Raw genomic sequence first — 21,090 nt, forward strand, 5'->3', positions numbered from 1 at the left:
CTTCTCAAGGATAGAGTATTCCATTATTTGGAATTCTTCAGCATAGGATATTTATCTTTTCTCCATTTATTTAATCACTTATCTCTATCAGTGAGTAGTGATAAATCCTTTTGGAAAGATTAAAACTTATCAATTCCATGGAAATGAAGGGTTCTTAGACTATTCTGGATAGAACACCATTTATGTAATGATACTTGTGTAAGGAAGGATGGGGGATAAAGAAATAACAGGGAAAACAGTTTAAGCAACATATTCCAAACACATTATAGATTAAATCCCGAAGTTTAATCCCACTTTCAACATCTCATTTTGAGGTCTCCAGAAATCATAGCATATGCATGCCAGAATCTCTTTCCCAACATACTAATATACACAAAACTGAACATTAGAATGAAGTTCTAGCTGGTTGCTTTTCAATCTATGATCCTTTATTACACTTATGATCTTCAAATTAGATTTTTTTTTTCCTTAGGTAAACCTAAAATGAAACATTAAATTGATGCATAACATGTCATTAATTTAAAAAATGATTTGGGTTGGGTTTTTTTTTTTAAGAAAACCATGTAATTAACATCATATCTTACAGAAAACTGAGAGCTGTAAGTATATTACTAGCAAAGACTTTAGAAAAGTTATTATATGAGTTTACATAGGATAAATGTCTTTATTGAACATCTGCTGAAACCTTAGAATTGAGTAGATTTGAGGATAAATATGGAGGTAAAGACCTAGAGGAATGACAAAGTGGGAAAATTCCCCTATAGAGATGTAGTTATTTCAAGCCACTACCTCTGCCCCAAACTGTATATCACAACACATTCTACATACTCTGACTTCTTCAGGGATTTTCTTTTCTTTTTTTTTTTTTTTTTTTTAAGATTTTTATTTATTTATTTGACAGACAGAGACCACAAGTAGAAAGAGGAGGAAGCAGGCTCCCCACTGAGTAGAGAGCCCAAATGTGGGGCTCGATCCCGGGACTCTGAGATCATGACCTGAGCCGAAGGCAGAGGCTTTAACCCACTGAGCCACCCAGGCGCCCCTCTTCAGGGATTTTCAATTGAAGAATCAATACAAAGAGAAGAATGAAAATAAAGCAAAAATATAACATTAATGGCAGTCAACCTGGAGAAACACAGTATTGCATCATAAAAGATTAAAAAATGTGGGGCACCTGGATGGCTCAGTCGTTAAGCATTTGCCTTTGGCTCAGGTCATGATCCCAGGGACCTGGGATTGAGCCTGGCATCAAGCTCCCTGCCCAGCAGGAAGTCTGCTTCTCCCTCTCCCATTCCCCCTGCTTGTGTTCCCTCTCTCTCTGTCAAATAACTAAATAAAATCTTCAAAAAAAAAAAAAAAAAGATTAGAAAATATTACCTAAAGACATAATTTACTGAATGTGAAAGATGGACAAAATTTGTTAAGTGTGTTTTCTTGCATTCCTCTTTAGAATATTTAGAGTAAGTAGCACATAAAATGTTTGCAGTACAGTGTAGTGTATACATAGAATATAGGTTTTATACTTCTAGTACAGATTTGTCATTTTACGGTAGTAAATTATATGTAATATATAGTACAATGTATTACAAGTAAAGATAGATGGTTAGATAGTACTGCTTTTTCCTTGTGATAGGACTTATTGCTTAGAGAAACACTGAAGCTGATAGGTGTATTCTTGCCATTTGGTATTGTTTCAAAGATTCATGGCCTTGAGTTAACTGTTGAGACATATGCTAAGAAAATAGGCACTGAATAAGATGTTACATTGCATCTCAAATGAGGAATACATTCAGGGAGTAAAACTTGAACGCATTTTTAAAATTGGCATCGTATACTACTGTTTCTTTTTCTCCTCTGAGGAAGTCATTAATCATGCTGTTTCCTCCTAGTAAACTTACGTTGACATTAACCATTCTGTTTTAGGCCCATGTTCTATGGATGCAGAGGAAGATTTAGGATGTGTACTAGTCAAGCAGCTCAGAAATTACTCTCTCACAGATGACTGAGCACCAATACAGATAGCTTAGTGATCAGCCTTACATTTCCATCGTAGTAGTTTGCCAAGGAGACAGTTCAGCATACTATTTTCTCTGTATATAGAAAAAAAAAACGAGTATTCGTTTTTCTTAACTGGATTCAGTCTTTTTGCAATGACTGAAATTAAAAAAAAAAAATCTCCACAGAAGCCAGTCATTACAGTTATAAATATATTGGTTCACAATGGGAAAATAAGATTCCATTTCAAATGCCCCACTCCCCAAAATACAAAGCATATTTTGATTCAAATTTGTTGAACTTAGATTTGGCTTACTTTAAGCACAATGTGTATATGGATGTGTAAGTGTAATATGACACATGTATTCATCCATTCATTAAACTCACTGTTCTCATTGTTCAGGTATATAAAAGAATCAGAAAAGTAATCTCCTTGAAGGATAATTTTGTTTTATAAGAAGATGTTTGAGCTACAGCTGGAAAATGTCGTGTCCCCAATGCAGCAATCAGAAAACACATTTGTAGACAGGACAGTAAAGAGTTGGATAGTGGAGTGACTGAGTAGAAATTGATGAGAAAACCACTGAAACATAATATCTATTTCTAGAAGAAAATAAATAACATGGGAAGGATGAATGGATGGAAAGCTTGAGGAAAGCCCTGTGAACCAAAGAATGGGGAAGAATGACATCCTTTACTATGTAGTAGACATTGAGAAATCAGATATCTATAGTTAATATCCATATTATATAGTTATATAAATATATAACTATATTATACAGTTAATATCTATATAGTTAATATCTATAGTTAATCCTTTACAAAAATTATATAGGCACAACTATGTTAAAACAGTATGCCTAATCTAACAAGACTAGTGTGATAGTTACATAGGAGTTGGGCATTTACAGTAAGATCAGTAGAACTATATTTAACAAATAAGTTACTATAAAGGGAGTAAAAATAGTGATTATGAAGGAGTTTGTATAAATTATTTTATATTTAATTCCCTTTAGTGTGCATAATTTAGACTTCATGCCTCACTTTTAAGTTTTTTAAATGAATTTGACTATGTTGCATTTATAACACACTTTTGAATTATAAGTTATTACTGTCCTTATTTGAAAGTCAAGAGAGCTGAAATGTCAAGAGAACTGACCTAGTAACATGTTAACAGATTCCAACCAAAATCTGTCTTTTGGATTTTTAGGGGCATCTTGTTTCAGCTTAGAGTAGCAGCTGGAAAGAGTGTTGCTCCCATCTTTGTAGTTAATTCAGATTGTTTTTCTTTTTTATAAATTAATTACACTTCCAGGGGCACCTGGGTGGTTCAGTGGGTTAAGCCTCTGCCTTCGGCTCAGGTCATGGTCTCAGGGTCCTGGGATTGAGCCCAGCATCGAGCTCTCTGCTTGGCGGGGAGCCTGCTTCCTCCTGCCTCTCTGCCTAGTTGTGATATCTGTCTATCAAATAAATAAAATCTTTAAAAAAAAATTAATGACACTTCCAAATAATTTTTTTCCATTTTTCTTTAAGATTACATTTAGGCTTTTTAGTTTGCGGGGTGTGTGTGTTATGTGGCGTGTATGTGTGCGCGCATGTGTCCTTTCAGAACTTAACAGAATTTATTTCAAGTTCTGTTATTGAAGATGCTTTTCTAGGTCATATTTAATGTAATAATTTTCCTAATGTTGATTTTGTAAAATATATTGAAACATTTGTGTATTGATTAGAAATGAATTTTCTTTCATGTTTTTCATAATCCTGGTTATGTAGTATATGCATATTAAATAACAGTAGATTTTTAAAAATTAATTATAATACACAAATATGTTTGACCACTCAAATGTTTATCATTGTACAGTGAGCTAATTGAATACCTTTTTGTTTCGATGTTTTTAAAAGGATGTATTCATAAAATGTGAACCAAATATTTGGTTTTGCATTGAAGAGAGAAATAATAAGAATGTCAAGTTATTTTAGTTAGCATGACAGTATATAAATGAAATGTGAAGGATGATGGTAATAAGTAGATTTTCCACACAGCAAAACCACAGGCCTACAGCCTAACAAAGCTTTGTTTCTACTAGGCATCAGCATCTGAGGGTAGAAGAGGAGGAGGGACTGGGACAAAGCAGCACTGATCCTACCCATCCTGGGATGATATCAGCTCCTCTGCAGAGCCATCTGAATGTTTAGTATATATTGTTTCATCAGAAAGAACACACTATCACATTTAATTACAAGTACCAAGGCAAAAGTTAAGCATTGAACAGATTTTTCTTTCCATTTGTTAAACGATGTGGAATTTTATTTTACTAGTATATTGGAAATACATTTGTCATCTTTAGCTCTTTAATTTTCCATCGAGGCAAAGGTGCATTTGTCTATTACAGCTGACATCCAGATCAGTAAATCTTACCCCATCAAACCCATTATTTCTTATACAATATGTTCCCATTACTATCCTGAAGCGCAATTCATAAATGTCTCCTCCACACCTAATTAAAATATGTATAATAACTTAATTGCAATATCTAAATATGTAATATAAAATAATTTAATTGCAATATCAAGTGGAAATAAAAGGAAAGTAATTTATAATTATTTGCATTTCAGTATCTAAATGCTTGGTCATGATCACACCAGAAGGCATAAAGAAGTAGGCTGACACATGTGTGGATGTATGTTTGTGATCACTACATATAGACGGCAGTAACGCAAACTCTTGTGACTTCGGAACATGGGAGCATTTCCACCAATGGTAAGAACTTTCCCACCCAAATGGTGGATCATGCTTAGTAAAGCTCCAAACAAAACAGTGTGCAATCTTTTGATTTACATTTTAGTTGCACGGTTGGACATTTCAATGACATGTTTAGTGAATATTCTCTTGACAGTCTTCTAGGCCTAAAGAATAAGCTCAAAATTGTTTTATTTAATTGAAGCTAACGTAGAAGTCTTTAGGATAAAAAAAAGTTTTAAGTGTTCCTTTAGAAGTTTAGTAGACATCTGATAAGAAAGGTAACTATTTTTAAAAAATGCTTTTTTGCTTTTTAAAAATTTTTTTTATTTTGTTCATTTATTTGTCAGAGAGAGAGAACACACAAGCAGGGAGAGCAGCAGGCAGAGGGAGAAGCAGGCTACCCGCTGAGCAGGGAGCCCAATGTGGGACTCAGTCCCAGGACCCTGAGATCATGATTTAAGCCAAAGGCAGACACTTAACCGACTGAGCCACCCAAGCTTTTTTGCTTTTTGAATTTACTCCCAAGGGCTAGCTTTTCAAGATAATGCTCTGAAAAGAAAATTAGAAAATTTCCATGTTTAGTTTAGTAAGCCCAGTTTAAAGATATATATTTTTTAAAAAATAAATAAAAAATTAAAAAATATATATTTAAAGGAAAAATTAACAAGGAAAATTAGAATTAAAGTACAAATATACTTTAAGTTCCTCTTTTGCCTTTTTATGTCATTCTGTTTCTGCCACGGGTAGGTTTTGTTCAACAAAATAATGTCTTATAGGAAAAGTATCTTCTCCGCGTTTTGACACTCTATTTAGTGGCTGAGAGCTGACTCTACAGCCAGGATACTTGAATTTGCGTCCCAGCACCTCCACTTAGCTGCCCTTGAGCAAGTCACTTACCTCTGTTTTTCGCCTATACAGCGGGTAACAATAATACATACCTCTCTGGATTGCTTGAGACTTGAAGACCAAGTGAATTCATGCACATGTAAAACGCTGAGAACAGTTAAGTACCACTGTTACCTCATTTTAGTCAATTTTAAAAGCTCCCCTAATAGAAGTGGCACTTAAAAAAATAATGTATTTTTAGTTATGGGATAAAGCACTCTTAACTGTTCTCAATAAAAATTTTATAAGAAAAAGTTAATTTAACACAGGTTACTTGTTGCACCATGAGCTTTTGTAAAGAATTATTAGTGAGGCCTTTAAGGACTTGCCTGTCACATTTTTTTCTAGTCATGGGGTCAACATGATTTCCAGATTTTATATTAAGAAATATTGAGCTCTCCCTTTAATTTTAGGTTTTCCATCTTAGTAGAAATATTTTACTGGCTGTTGCAGATAAGCATATGGGGGTACATTTTTTGACCATTTGATTTTGTGGGAAACCCACATACCTTAGAAAATTTATCTTTTTTTTAAGCTCTCAGTTTTCATCTTCATAGCTTTTCAGAGCAGCAACAGGTTTTACAATCAGCCTGCTGCTTTCTCTTGTCTCTCTGCACTCAATAAAGCTGAGTCAGTGATCGAAGCAGAACCTGCTTTTCCTAAGGGGGCTGCAAGCAAGCTTTCCCTGAGTGAGTGTAACTGTGGTACAGAATAGTAGAAAGACTGCAATTTAGAAGTCACTCAGCCTGACTTGGAATCTTGACTCTATCGTTTACTACCTGTGTGACCCTGCACCAAGTTCTTAACTTCTCTGTCCCTATCTCCTCAACTAAAATGGAAACAACAATATTATTTACCTCGTAGAGTTGCTATGAAGAGAAAATGAATTAATACATGTTAACTACCTGGAACAGTGCCTGAAACATAGAAAGCACTCAATAACTATAAGCCATTATTATAGATCAGTATTGCCCCTGCTGATCTCTGCCTTCAAGAATGGCCTTGAGAGGGGCGCCTGGGTGGCTCAGTGGGTTAAAGCCTCTGTCTTCAGCTCGGGTCATGATCCCAGGGTTCTGGGATGGAGCCCCGCATCGGGCTCTCTGCTCAGCGGGGAGCCTGCTTCCTCCTCTCTCTCTGCCTGCTTCTCTGCCTGCTTGTGATCTCTGTCTGTCAAATAAATAAATAAATTCTTTAAAAAAAAAAAAAAAGAATGGCCTTGAGAAAAGGTGTTTTGTTTTCAGCGATGATTTTTGTAGGAATTGGGACATTTGTGTATACCCACAACCTGTGCACAACTGCCAACTTGAGTTTTTAGGAGAATGGTTTTCAACTTTTTAAAAACCACCCAACATATCTGAAAAGCACATTCCCATCAGCAACAATGGGCTCTCCCACAGTTGTTTTCAAAGAAGTGTGTGTGTGTGTATAAATCAGACAGGGAAGAGAGTTAGAAAAAAACCTCCCAGATGAAAATCTCAGTTAAAAGCTTTTGGGGGACACCTGGGTGGCTCAGTTGGTTAAGCAGCTGCCTTCAGCTTGGGTCATGATCCCGGTATCCTGGGATCGAGTCCCACATCGGGCTCCTTGCTTGGCAGGGATCCTGCTTCTCCCTCTGCCTCTGTCTGCCTGTGCTCACTCTCACTCCTCTCTCTCTGACACATAAATAAATAAAATCTTAAAAAAAAAAAAAAAAAGCTTTTGGAACTATTTCAGTGCAGATGAAATGTTCTACAGCATTTGCATTTTATCCTAGCTTTTATTTTTTATTTTATTTATTTATTTTTTTTTGACAGATCACAAGCAGGCAGAGAAGCAGGCAGAGAGAGAGGAGGAAGCAGGCTCCCTGCTGATCAGAGAGCCCAATGCGGGCTCGATCCCAGGACCCTGGGATCATGACCTGAGCAGAAGGCAGAGGCTTTAACCCACTGAGCCACCCAGGCGCCCCTTATCCTAGCTTTTAAGAAGCTACCTACTAACTAAATTTATTAGGACTTATTTTTTTTTTAAAGATTTTATTTATTTATTCGACAGAGAGAGATCACAAGCAGGCAGAGAGGCAGGCAGAGAGAGAGGAGGAAGCAGGCTCCCTGCTGAGCAGAGAGCCCGATGCGGGGCTCGATCCCAGGACCCTGAGATCATGACCTGAGCCGAAGGCAGCGGCTTAACCCACTGAGCCACCCAGGCGCCCCTATTAGGACTTATATAAGAAGTCCAACTAGATTATTTGTACCAAAATTGTATGTAATAAAATAATCAGAATTCTTGCCAGACCACCTAGGGGGGAACTTTATAAATCCAAAAAATCATAGTATAGAACAAGCTTTGTGTGATTGGAGTAATACAATTGTCATCTAACTCTTTAGTGGTGATTTTTAGACCTTCCTTGTAAATAACTTCTGCTAAACTAACTCCTGCTCTTTTTCTACCTTTATAGAAATTATATATTTATAATAGAAATTCGGGGGCGCCTGGGCGGATCACTTGGTTAAGCGTCTGCCTTTGGCTCAGGTCATGATCCCAGGGTCCTGGGGATCATGGTCCTCATGTGGCTCACTGCTCAGTGGGGAGTCTGCATCTCCCTCCCTCTGCCTCCCACTACCCCTGCCTGTGTGTGCCATGCTCTGTCTCTCTCTCTCTCTCTCTCCGAAAAATAGATAAAATCTTTAAAAACATTAGTGTTCACTGCTTGCCTCCTATATATGAGGCTTTGCCTTAATGGTAGAAAAAATTTGAAAACAAGTAGGTTTCCTATCTTCAGAGACTGCAGGATCTGTTAGGGAATAGTAACTAGATTCACAACAGATTTTTAAAGTGTAATGTAATGAACCTTCTAAGAGACAAACCACATTCATTTGCAGCATATACAGTATATGATTACAAGGACCATCTCTTGTGTGGATTATGAAGACCCACTTATACACTATTTAACAATATGTGGTATGTATGTGCACCATAGCATTTCTGGGGAGAGAAATGCTATGTGTCCCCTTGAAGTAAGTTGTTCACGTCGCTTCCACTTCCTTGCCTACCTACCTTGCCTTGAGTTCCATCTCTCTTCAGTTACATACTCTCATTATTTGTCTGCTTGTAACCTTCTATGTAGGGCAGGGGGAGAAGGGGGCCTGCTCACTGACAAAAAAGCCTCCTAAGGAAGAAAATAACATTTAAAGTAATTTCTTTTCTTGACGGGTGTAGGTCTGTGCTATCCAATAATGGGGCCACTAGCCACGTGTAGCTATTTAAATTTTAATTTTAATTAACTAAAATTTAAAATTCAGTCCCTTAGTCACATTAGCCACATTACAGGGGCTCAATAGTCACATGCGGAGAGTGGCTTCCATACTGGTCATCCTAGAATCCATTTCCATCGTGGAAGAAAGTTCTGTTGGACAGTGCTGGTATAGATCATCTGTTTTTTAAGGGCTATTCTACCAGAATTTGGGAATCATGGAGGCCTCAGTTATAGCAAATTTAAGTGAACTTCCACCTTCCTTTTAAAGATTATCTTTGGAAACTGGAATGTTGAACATGAGCCTTATTTTACTAATTAAGTCTTATCCTTGACAAAGAGACTTACACACTTTTAACTGGTCAATTCACTACACTTAGGGAAAAAAATTAACCTAAATAAAAAGATCCGAAATTATATTGAAACACTTCTGTTTAAAAAAAGGATTGTTGACAAAGCTTCCTGTACTTTACATTTTGTAAGAATTTCTTATATTGTTAAAATGGCTTAATATTTGATACTGTCAATGTACGTAGCTTTTGTATCCTGGATAGATTTATAGAAGTGGTTCTCAACCAGGTAATGGTTTTGCCCTGCAGGGGACATTGGGCAATGTCTGGAGACATTTGTGGTTGTCACAGCTCATCGGACTGCTGGGACCTATTGGGTAGGGGCCATGGTTGCTGCTGTACTTCTTACAGTGCACATGACAGCCCCCCACAATAAAGAATTATCAAGTCAAATATGTCAGTAGCATTGAGGTTGAGAAACCCTGATTAACAGTAATTTATATACATTTTAATAATGTTTTTGAGAAGTTAGAATTCCCTGTTAGAAACTTGCTGAAATATGGTCAGTAATGATAATAAAACTTACATAACACTTATTAGGTACCAAATTATCCTCTAGGAGCTTTACATGTATTAACTCATTTAATCTTAACAAAACCCCCTTTCTGTTATCAACTCCTTTTACAGCTGAAGAGACAGAGGCAGTTTCTGAGTAACCTGCTGCTAGGGACTGAATTGTGTCGCCTTCCCCAAATTCGTATGTTGAAGCCCTTTACCTTCACTGTGATTGTATTTGGAGATAAGGCTTTAGGAGGTAATTAAGGTTAAATGGAAATAAGGGTGGCGCCCTAATGCAATAGGATCAGTAGCTTGTAAGAAATGGGAGAAACTCCCCCGCCCCCACGCATGCATTGAGAAAAGGCCATGTGAGAACTCAACATGAAAGTGGTCATCTGCAGTCCAAGGGGACCCCTCAGCAGTCACTGACCTTGCTGACTTCTTGATTGCAGACCTTCCAGTTCCCAGAACTGTGAGAAAATAAATTTCTGTTGTTGTTTTTTGTTTTTAAGATTTATTTATTTATTTTAGACAAAGAGAGTGAGAGAGCAGGGGAGGGGCAGAGGGTGAGGGAGAGAGTGAATCTCCAGTAGACTCCTTGCTGAGCCTGGAGCCTGAAGAGGGGAATGATCCCGACCCTGACATCATGACCTGAGCTGAAATCAAGAGTGGTGGCTTAACCGACTTGCTCACCCAGGCACCCCTAAATTTCTGTTGTTTAAGCCACCCAATTGATAGCATTTTGTTATGGCAGCCTGAGCTAAGGCATCTGCCTAAGGTTATAAAACTAGGAAATAAGGTTATAAAACTAGGATTCTAGGAAACTAGAATCCATGTCTTTCACCACTGGTTTATACTGTATTAATAGAATACCTATTTGAACATATTTTCTTCCAAGATTACTTTTCTGAAGTTTGTCCACATATATGTTTGTAGTTCTATAAGGCTACACTCAGACCTCTTCATTTATACTTGTATTTTAGAGCTGTATATTTTATGTTTTCAGCTATTGGCCAAGCCATTGCATTGTGTTCTATACCATTTCATTGTGTTCTAGCATACTACTATCATATATGACCTAAATTCAAACATTCATACACTGAAAGGGGAGTTTATCTTTGTTTTCAAAGAATAGACACATATGAAGAGATCATTGATAAAAAAATTAAAATGTCTGGTATATGTTTTCATAAATGCTAAAATAATATTGGAACAGGTTATTACTAGATTTATCTATTTTTTTTAAATTTGGTTCCTAGAGTAGATAATATGGTAAAAAATGTTAAGCCCCTTCTGCCTAAATAAAAGTATAGCTATGTTTCAATACTTGGGGTTCTAGGAAAACCAATTACATCCTTAAAAAAGCTGGGCTCAAAAGGAAGATGTTAGTGCACAATACAAAGGGGTAATTCCATGTTTGGTATGATACCTTCTTTTAAACACTAGTGGATCAGCTGGTAGTTACATTTTTCTACCAGTATCAGAAGACCAGACTACACTGGCTTAATCAGATAGCGGTTTATTGTCTCATACAAGAAGTCTAGGGATAGGAAGATTAAGGTTAATACAGTGATAAGTAATGCCCTCGGGAGCCATGCTGTCTTCTTTCTGGTCTCAACATTTTCAGCATGAAGCTTTGTTCTCATACCCTCTCTCTCATGGTCCCGAAATGGCTACTGTATTTTCGAGTCTCATATTCACCTTCTTGGGGAAAAGTGAGGGGCTTAAGGATTTTTTTTTTCTTTAGTGAGACTGACTTTTACTTGGGAAAGCGTGCCCTCGCTGGTGTCTTTAGTTTATACTTCATCAGCCAGAATTATGTTCCAGAGCCACTTCTAGATGCAAAAGAAATAAGAGGTGAATTATTTGGCTTTCCAGCTTTTATTTTATTTTTTAATTTTTTTGAAGGTGGGGGGAGAGGGAGAGGAAGAGAGAGAGAATCTTAAACAGGCTCCACACCCAGCACAGAGCTCAATCTCACAACCCTGAGACCTTGACCTGAGCCAAAAAATAAAGAGTTGGACATTTCACCAACTGAGCCACCCCAGCGCCCCTGGCTTTCCAGCCTTACACTAAGGGAAGAAAAGTGGAATAGTGATTGGGAATATGTGTTAAATTAGTCAATGTATATTATTGTTTACCATTAGTATTAATGACTTACTCAGCAATTAATACGTGGCGAGTTGCTGCTGTATGTACTTCCTTGTCATAAACTCTTAGAATTGGAAACAATCTTACAGATCATTTTATCTCCGAAACAACATCTTTGTGTCATTTTCTTTTTTTTTTTTTTCAAAGATTTTATTTATTTGACAGAGAGATAGCACAAGTAGGCAGAGCAGCAGGCAGAGAGAGAGGGAGAAGCAGAATACCCGCTGAGCAGGGAGCCTGATGTGGGGCTCCATCCCAGGCCCCCCTCGGATCATGACCTGAACCTAAGGCAGCCGCTCAACCGACTGAGCCACCCAGGTGCCCTGTGTCTTCATTTTTTAATATGCTAACTTGTAAAGCAAAACTTTTCAATGAGCTTTTAGCATATGTTCATTGTGACACAAATTTGGATAGTCCTTGAATAAAATTATGTTTTAAGATATAACTCCATATGGAAAAAATACGATGTTATATAGACTGTGACACTACCTTTAGATATTTCCCCTAACCCTAATTTTACGTTGAAGTGAGTGAGTAATTGTTCTTGGTGTTCTGAAACAGAACTGAAATAGCACATGGAGGTTTTTACAGATAAAATGGTTGCTTCTACAATTGTCCTGGGAAATTTAAACTGTTTAGAAAGATCCAGATCTCGTGCTTTTAGCCAGCTTATCTGATTTCTGCCATTGCTGCGTCAGTGTCTGCACAGTGTATAGCTTCTCTCCTGAAGAATGTGAGCCATCAACAGATAACTGCCAGATGAGGCCATATTCTCAACAAAAGCTTCAAAAGAGCTGGATAATGGGCAAAAGAATTGAAAAGATACTTCGCAAAAGAAGACCTACAAATAGGCAGTTAGAACATGAGAAGGAGCCTAGCCTAAAGTTTCTCATCAGAAAGGCAAGTTAAAATTACAACAAAATACCTCTACACACCCCCTAGAATAGCTCAAGTTAAAAAGACTTAACATCAAGTCTGGGTGAGGATGTGGAGGACCTGGAACTCTCATGCATTGCTGGTGGGAGTGAAAACTGGAACAGCCAAACAGTAAGGCAGTACCATAAAAAGCTAACTGTACCTCTACCCTATGACTCAGCAATTTTGTTTCTGCCCAAGATCAATGAAAATTTATATCCACAGAAAGATGTAGATGAGGGGCGCCTGGGTGGCTCAGTAGGTTAAGCCTCTGCCTTTGGCTAGGGTCATGGTCTCAGGGTCCTGGGATCAAGCCTCGCATCAGGCTCTCTGCTCAGTGGGAAGCTTGCTTCCCCTCCTCTCTCTGCCTGCCTTTCTGCCTACTTATGATCTCCATCTGTCAAATAAACAAATAAAATCTTTAAAAAAAAGATGTAGATGAATATTCAAAGCTGCATTTTTTTAATGTATAATAACACAAACTGGAAATAACCCAAATGTCCATCAACCAGAAGAACAGTGGTATATTCATAGAATGGAATGCTACTCAGCAGTAAAAAAAAAAAAAACTACTGATACATGCAACAACATGAATGAGTCTCAAAACATTATGTGGAACGAAAGAATCCAGACACAAAAGAGTACTTAGTTGTACAATTCCGTTTATATGAAGTTCAAGAACAGGTAAAATTAATCTACAGAAATCAGAGTGGTGACACCTGGGTGGCTCAGTTGGTTAAGCAGCTGCCTTAGGCTTAGGTCATGATCCCAGCATCTTGAGATTGAGTCCTCCATCAGGCTCCTTGCTCAGCAGGGATCCTGCTTCTCTCTCTGCCTCTGCCTGCTGCTCTACCTACTTGTGCTCTCACTCTCTCTCTCTGACAAATAAAATAAGTAAATAAAATCTTTAAAAAAAAAAGAAATCAGAGTGATTGCCTCTCACTAGGGATATTGACTGGAAAGGAGCACAAGAAAGCTTTCAGTGGCCATGGAAATGTTGCATATATTGATTTGGGTGATGGTTACATGAGTGCATACATTTGTCAAAACTCATCGATCTGTATATTTTATTCATATAATTAATCTCATTCAGTAATTAAAATAAATTAAACTCATTCAATAATACATATTAAAATAAACCTGTATATATTTTTAAAAGACAGGTGGATATTATTATTTGAGACCACAACCAACACCCTTTCATATTTGCCACTAAATGGAAAATACAAGAAAATGCATTAATGGTTGTTCCATTTGTCTTACTGTTCAACTCCTCAAGAAAGCACTCAAATCAAAATAATTGTGTTTCTGATCTTGTTCTGGTCCCCTGTGGAGGTAATCTGAGAAAGCTCCTTGGAGTTCATTAGAAGTGTTTCATTTTCAAGAAGTTTATCAAAATGCAGAAGAAATCAGTAATGGAAGAGGTAATTTTTAAAAAGGAAAAATGTCTTATTCATCCCAGCTCTTTTCTAAAATATTTTTCAGGGTTTTACATGTACAAAGTCTTAGCGCTGCCATGAGTCATAAGATGGAGATTTTAGTGTACCCTGCAATTCCTCACTGAACTCTAAACACCTCACTGAACAACACCAACTCGGAATTTTTCTAACAATAGGCTTAGAACTTAAGGATAAAAGATATGGACTAGGATCATTTCCATACCTTCTGCTTTCAAAACCGCTTGACAGCCCTGAGCTGTAGTGCTAGGTTTCTGTCGGACAGATGGCCTGGAACTGAGGTCTTGTGAGTGGGTACACACAGACCTCTTGATAAAGCTTAGGGAGTGCTGGAGCCCTCCCACCACCACTGCAGCCCTGCTGTTAGGTCCTGGGTGGATGCAAAGTAAAAGGAATTACCCTTGAAGTCCTGGTGCAACCTCAAACCTGCATCTAACCACAAAAGTGCTCCAGATCCTTCCGGCTCAGCTCAGACCTCCCCTCTGCAAGCTCCATGCACATGGACCAGGTGCGAGGGTGCCCAAGTACTCCCCATAAGATCTCCCACAACTCAGTGGTCAGGAAGGTCTAGTAGGCTCAGCTCCAGCATCCAGGCCAACACCACTCCCTGCCTCAACTCTCAGGGCCTGGCCACCACTGTCGAGTTGCTGAACCATCAATCTCATCTGGCCCTTCATTCCTCGCTAAGTCTGAAAACACAAGAAACCCATACTTTCCAGGTCACTTCACATTCTCTCAAATCTAACCCCAAGTAGTTCTTTATGTCTCCTTTTATTCACTCCTCTCTGACTCCTCCCAAATTCTGAACTTCCTCTGTGCCTTCTGGTAGTTACCCCAACAAAATTTCCTCCATCCTCATCTTTGAAAGTTCCCTTCACTTTTTTTTTTTTTCAATTGAAGTATAGTTGACACACAATATGACATTAGTGTCAGGTGTACAACCTAGTTATTTGACAAGTCTCTACATTATGCTATGCTCACAAGTGTAGCTAACATCTTTTGATAAGGAAAAACTGTGCTCTAAGATGGCTGACCATACCAGCAAGGGAATTCCAGTCCCTGTCCCAAAGCCCTTCCAGGTTCTTCTTTCCTACCCTCTTTCCTGCGCATGCCAAAAGTACCAAGTATGTGGAAGTAGATGGGTATAAATTCCCCTCCCTGCTTGTGCTCAGGGCTCAGACCTTTGGAGAATAATCTTGTCTGAGCCCACTGTTGTTAAATAAACCTCCTATCCTCCCAAAGTCTCTGAGTGTCGCTTGGTTCTTCTGCCAGGATCCAGTCCAGGTTCCATAACATTGTCACCAAACAATGATATCATGGACTATATTCCCTATTTCATACCTTTTATCCCCATGATTTATTGATTTGATAATTGGAAGCCTGTATCTGCCACACCACTTCACCCATTTTACCCAATGCTCTACCCAGTCCCCTCCGGCCACCACTTGTTTGTTCTTTATATTTATAAGAGTTTGTTTCAGCCTTTTGTTTCTTTGTTTATTCATTCATTCTATTTTTTAAATTTCACATACAAGTGAAATCACATAGTATTTGTCCTTCTCCGTGTGACTTATTTCACTTAAGGTAATACTCTCTAGGTCTACCCATGTTGTCACAAATGGCAAGATCTCATTCCTTTCCGTGGTGAGGAATATTCCACTGTATATAAATACCACATCTTTATCCATTTGTCTATTGATGGACACTAGTTGTTTCCCTCTCTTGGCTATTATAAGTAATGCTGCAATAAACATTGGGGTGCATGTATCTTTTTGAGTTAGTGTTTTCATTTTCCTTAGGTAAATACCCTGTTGTGGAATTACTGTCATAAGGTAATTCTGTTTTTAATTTTTTTGAGAACAGAAGGCCTGGAACTGAGGTCTTATGAGTGAGTATAGACAGACCCCTTGTTAAGTCAAGGGTCTATGTCATCCCAGTAGTTCATTTTTGCTTTTGCTTCCCTTGCCGAGAAGAGACATCTAGGAAAATGTTGCTATGACTGATGTCAAAGAAATTACTGCCTGTGTTTTTATCTAGGAGTTTTATGATTTCAGGTCTCATATTTAGGTCTGTAATCCATCTTGAGTTCATTTTTGTGGATGATGTAAGAAAGTGCTTCAGTTTCATTCTTTGGCATGTAGCTGTTCAGTTTTCCCAGTACCATTTATTGAAGAGACTGTCTTTTCCTAATTATATATTCTTAAAAAATTTTTTTTATATATTTATTTGAGACAGAGAGCATGAGCAGGAAAGGGACAACTAGACTCCCTGCTGAGCAAGGAGCCCAATGTGGAGCTCAATCTCAGGACCCCAAGATCATGACCTGAGCTGAAGTCAGACACTCAACCCACTGAACCACCCAGATACCCCCCTAATTGTATTTTCTTGCCTCCTTTGTCAAAGATTAATTGACCATATGATCATGGGGTCATTTCTGGGCTCTCTGTTCCGTTCCATTAATCTGTGTGTCTATTTTTGTGCCAACACCATACTGCTTTAATTATTGCAGCTTTGTAGAATACCTTGAAATCCAGCATTGTGATATCTCCAAGCTTTGTTCTTTCTCAAGATTGCTTTAGCCATTCATGGTCTTTTGTGTTTCCATACAAATTTTGCTATTATTTGTTCTAGTTTGTGAAGAATGCTTTTGGAAAAAAAATGCTTTTGATATTTTGATAGGGATTGCACTGAATCTGTGGGTTGCTTTGGGTAGTTATAGGTATTTTAGCAATATTAATTCTTCCAACCTATGAGCATGGTACATATTTCCATTCATTTGTGTTGTCTTCAATTTCTTTTACCAAAGGTTTATAGTTTTCAGAAAACCAGTCTTTCACCTCCTTGGTTAAGTTTATTCCTCGGTATTTCATCCTTTTTGGTGCAATTGTTAATTGAAGTATTTTCTTAATTTCTCTTTCTGCTACTTCACTATTAGTGTGTAGAAGCACAACTGATCTCTGTGTATTACTCTTGTGACCTGCTACTTTGCTGAATTCATTTATGAGTTCTCATAGTTGCTTTGTGGCATCTTGAGGGTTTTCTATGTATATTATCATGTTCTCTGCAAATAGTGACAGTTTAACTTCTTCCTTACCAATATGCCAATATGGATGCTTTTTATTCCTTTTTTATTTTGTTCTGTTTTTTGTTTTTTGGTCTGATTGCTGTGGCTAGGGCCTTCAGTATTACGCTGAAAGTACGGAGAGTGGAATCCTTGTCTTGTTCCCAGTCTTAAAAGAAAAGCTCTCAGCTTCTCGCCATTGATGTTAGCTGTGTTTCTTATATTGCCTTTATTTTTTTTAAGATTTTATTTATTTATTTGACAGACAGAGAGAGATCACAGTAGGCAGAGAGGCAGGCAGAGAGAGAGAGGAGGAAGCAGGCTCCCCGTTGAGCAGAGAGCCCGACGCAGGGCTCGATCCCAGGACCCCAGGATCATGACCTGAGCCGAAGGCAGAGGCTTAACCCACTGAGCCACCCAGGTGCCCCTATATTGCCTTTCTTATGTTGAGGTTCATTCCCTCTAAACCCAGTCTGTTGAGAGTTTTTATCATGAACTGATGTTGAATTTCTTCAAATGCTTTTCTGCATCTATTGAGATAATCATATGATTTTTATCCTTCATTTTGATAATGTGGTGTATCACGTTGATTGATTTGTGATTATTGAACTGTACTTGCGTCTCCAGAATAAATTCCACTTGATGGTGGTACATGATCTTTTCAATATATTATTAAACAAGGTTTGCTACTATTTTGAGGATTTTTGCATCTATGTTCATCAGGGATATTGGCTTATAATTTTCTTTTCTTTTTTTAGTGTATTTGTCTGGTTTGGGTATCAGGGTAATGCTGGCCTCACTAGAATGTATTTGGGAGCTCTCCTTCCTCTTGTATTTTTTTGAATACCTTGAGGAGAAAAGGCATGGACTCTTCTTTTAATATTTGGTTGAATTCATCTGTGAATCCATCTGGCTCTGGACTTTTGTTTGTTTGTCACTTTTTGATTACAGATTCAATTTTGTTATTACTGGTTGGTCTGTTCCGGTTTTCTTTCTTCCTGATTCAGGTTTGGAAGATTGTGTGTTCCTAGAAGTTTATCTGTTTCTTCTTGTCCAGTTTGTTGGCATATACTTTCTTATAGTAGCCTCTTATAAACCTTTGTATTTTTGTGGTGTCAGCTGTTCCTTCTGTTTCATTTCTGATTTTGTGTATATGAGTCCTCTCTCTCCTTTTTTTTTTCTTGTTAAGTCTGGCTAAAGTTTACCTATTTTTGTTTATCTTTTCAAAGAACTAGCCCTTGGTTTCATCCAACACTTTCTTATTCTCACTGAAACCTATCCCTCCCTTGAAGACCCTGCTTCTTCTGCAATTTTCCTGCTCCCTCATATTACTGAAGCTGGCAATGTGCAAGATACCTTCATTTCTTTCTGTTGCTGCTTCCCTCCCAGCTCTGACTCTCAGGTCATTAGACCACCACTCATCACAGTCTTCCCGTAGCCCCAGTCACTCTCCTTTGTTCTTTGTAAATGCTAGCCCCGTTCTTTGTCAGTTTGTCCATCACTTCCCTTTGGGTAATTCATGGTGATTTTAATCTTCACATGGATGATGCTTTGTACCCTTGTTTCTAAATTCCCTGACCTCTTCTCCTCCAGCAATCTGATCTTTCCCTCCCTACCTTGGCCACTGACTCCAGTGATCATACCCTTGAGCAAAATTCCTCAGAGGAGTAGCTTATACCAGCTGCCTCCAATTTACCTCCTTCCATTCTCTACTGAACTGACTAATAAAGGTTTCATCATACCACACCATTGAAACTGCTCTTGCCCAGCTCCCCAGTGACCTCCGAACTGCTAAATCTTTTTGAGTTTCAATATTTTATTAAAATAGCACATTTAACCAGTTAACCAAGACTACACTAACGATCTCTCCCTGGCAACCCCCCCACCCCCAGAATGTGCGGCACAACACTGGAGTCAGTTCAAATATCCTTGATCATGAGAACCCACAGAAATATAAACCATGTTATGTGGCTAAACACTCTGAGGGCCTCCCCATGCTCTAAGCCAGAGACCAAATCCTTAAAAGGATGGTTTGATTCCTAACTGTCCCTGCAGTCTCATTCATGGCACTCCACTGGTCTTTGACATTGAATGGGCTGCTCCTGCTTCTGGAAATGCTCCTTCCCTCCCTCCTTTTCCTTCAGAACAACATTCAGTGCCCCCTGAACTGGCTGGCCAATTCCCCTGTCTTGCATGGTCATGGTATCACATAAACCCTGCTGGATCACTTGACACACGTGGAGAATCACACATTTAATGTTGTCTTCCTCGTTAGATGACAAGTTCCATGAAGGCAGTGACCACATCTACTTTGGCTCCCCACTGTGGCCAGAGCTCCAGCACAATGCCAGGCACATGGTTCATCCCAATAAAGACATGTCGAAGAGAAGAAGAAAGAAGGCAAATGGCTGGGCTCTCATCCATCATTGCACCTGTAGGACCTGGTTGTGCTCTCTGATACACAGCAGATGCTCACTCAGTGTTCTGAATGAATGACTACATGTGTGGGTGTTTTTAGATAGTCTTTGGCCAGGAAGAAGTAGTAACATACCCAAGTTGTAAACAATTTTAGAATAAGCTAAACTGGGTTGGGTAATAAAGAAACCCTTACATGTCAAGGCTTAACACACACAGGTTTTTTTCTGGATAATAGATTATATTAAAAAATATTGGTAGATGTGTTAAGGGTGATAATGGCAAGATCGTTATGCTGATCACTGGCCTATTTGTTCACAGATACTCTCTCTGACTTTGCCCTTTTCTGATCTGCATCCCCCGGGGGCTCACCTCCCATCCTCCCTTGCTGTATTAGCCTGCTCCGGCTGCCATAACAAACTACCATAGACTGGGTGGCTTATAAACAACAGAAATTTACTTACAGTTCTGGAGGTTGGAAGTCCAAGGTCAGAGGGCCAGCAGAGTTGGGTTCTGAAGAGAGCACTCACTCCACCCCCCCACCCCCACACCCCCAACCCCCACATCGAGCTCTCTGCTCAGCAGGGAGCCTGCCTCCCCTTCTCTCTGCCTGCCTCTCTGCCTACTTGTGATCTCTCTCTGTGTGTCAAATAAATAAATAAAATCTTCAAAAAAAAAAAAAATATTCTCTTTCCTGCTCCTTCTGCCCCTCACCAACTCTCATGCTCTCTCTCTTAAAAAAAATAAATAAATAAAAATAAAAAGAACAAACAAAACAAGAGGGTGTTAGATGAAAGTGAAAGAAAATTGGCAAAATGCTAATAATGCCAATAATAAAATTGGGTGATGAGAATGGGAAAGTTCATTTTACTATTCTCTGTACCTATATGTATGTTTGAGATTTTCCATAGAAAAAATATCTCTTAAAATGCTGGATAAAATAATGATTTTTATCTCCTGTATGATTTTTATACTTCTCTGAAAATACCTTGTGTATCACTCCTTTCTAATTTCACTGAGAAAACTTCAGATGTCTCTAGAACTCTGCTGAAGAAAATCCAGCAGGACCACTCATTGGTCTTACTATTCAGTATTTCAACAGAAAAGACAACGTGCTTGAAAACTAATTTTTTGGTGAGAAAATTCTGTAACTGCAGTGAAACAGTAGTCTAAAATTTACTAACTCCCTCTGTTCTCTGTTTAGTATTCAACAAATTTTAACCAATAAGATATCCTTAACTTCTTCAGATCATTCAAATATAAAGTGTGCTCGGCTCTTGTTGGAAGGATAAAGACCCTTTTGCTTTTCCTTCCAGTAGAGGGCTTCTATTAAAAGAAAAAAGCAAAATCTTTTCTATGGAAAGATTTAAGTCAGAAGTTGAAGAATAATC

Source organism: Lutra lutra, chromosome 1, assembly GCF_902655055.1.
Source record: "Lutra lutra chromosome 1, mLutLut1.2, whole genome shotgun sequence".
Classification (NCBI taxonomy): Eukaryota; Metazoa; Chordata; class Mammalia; order Carnivora; family Mustelidae; genus Lutra; species Lutra lutra.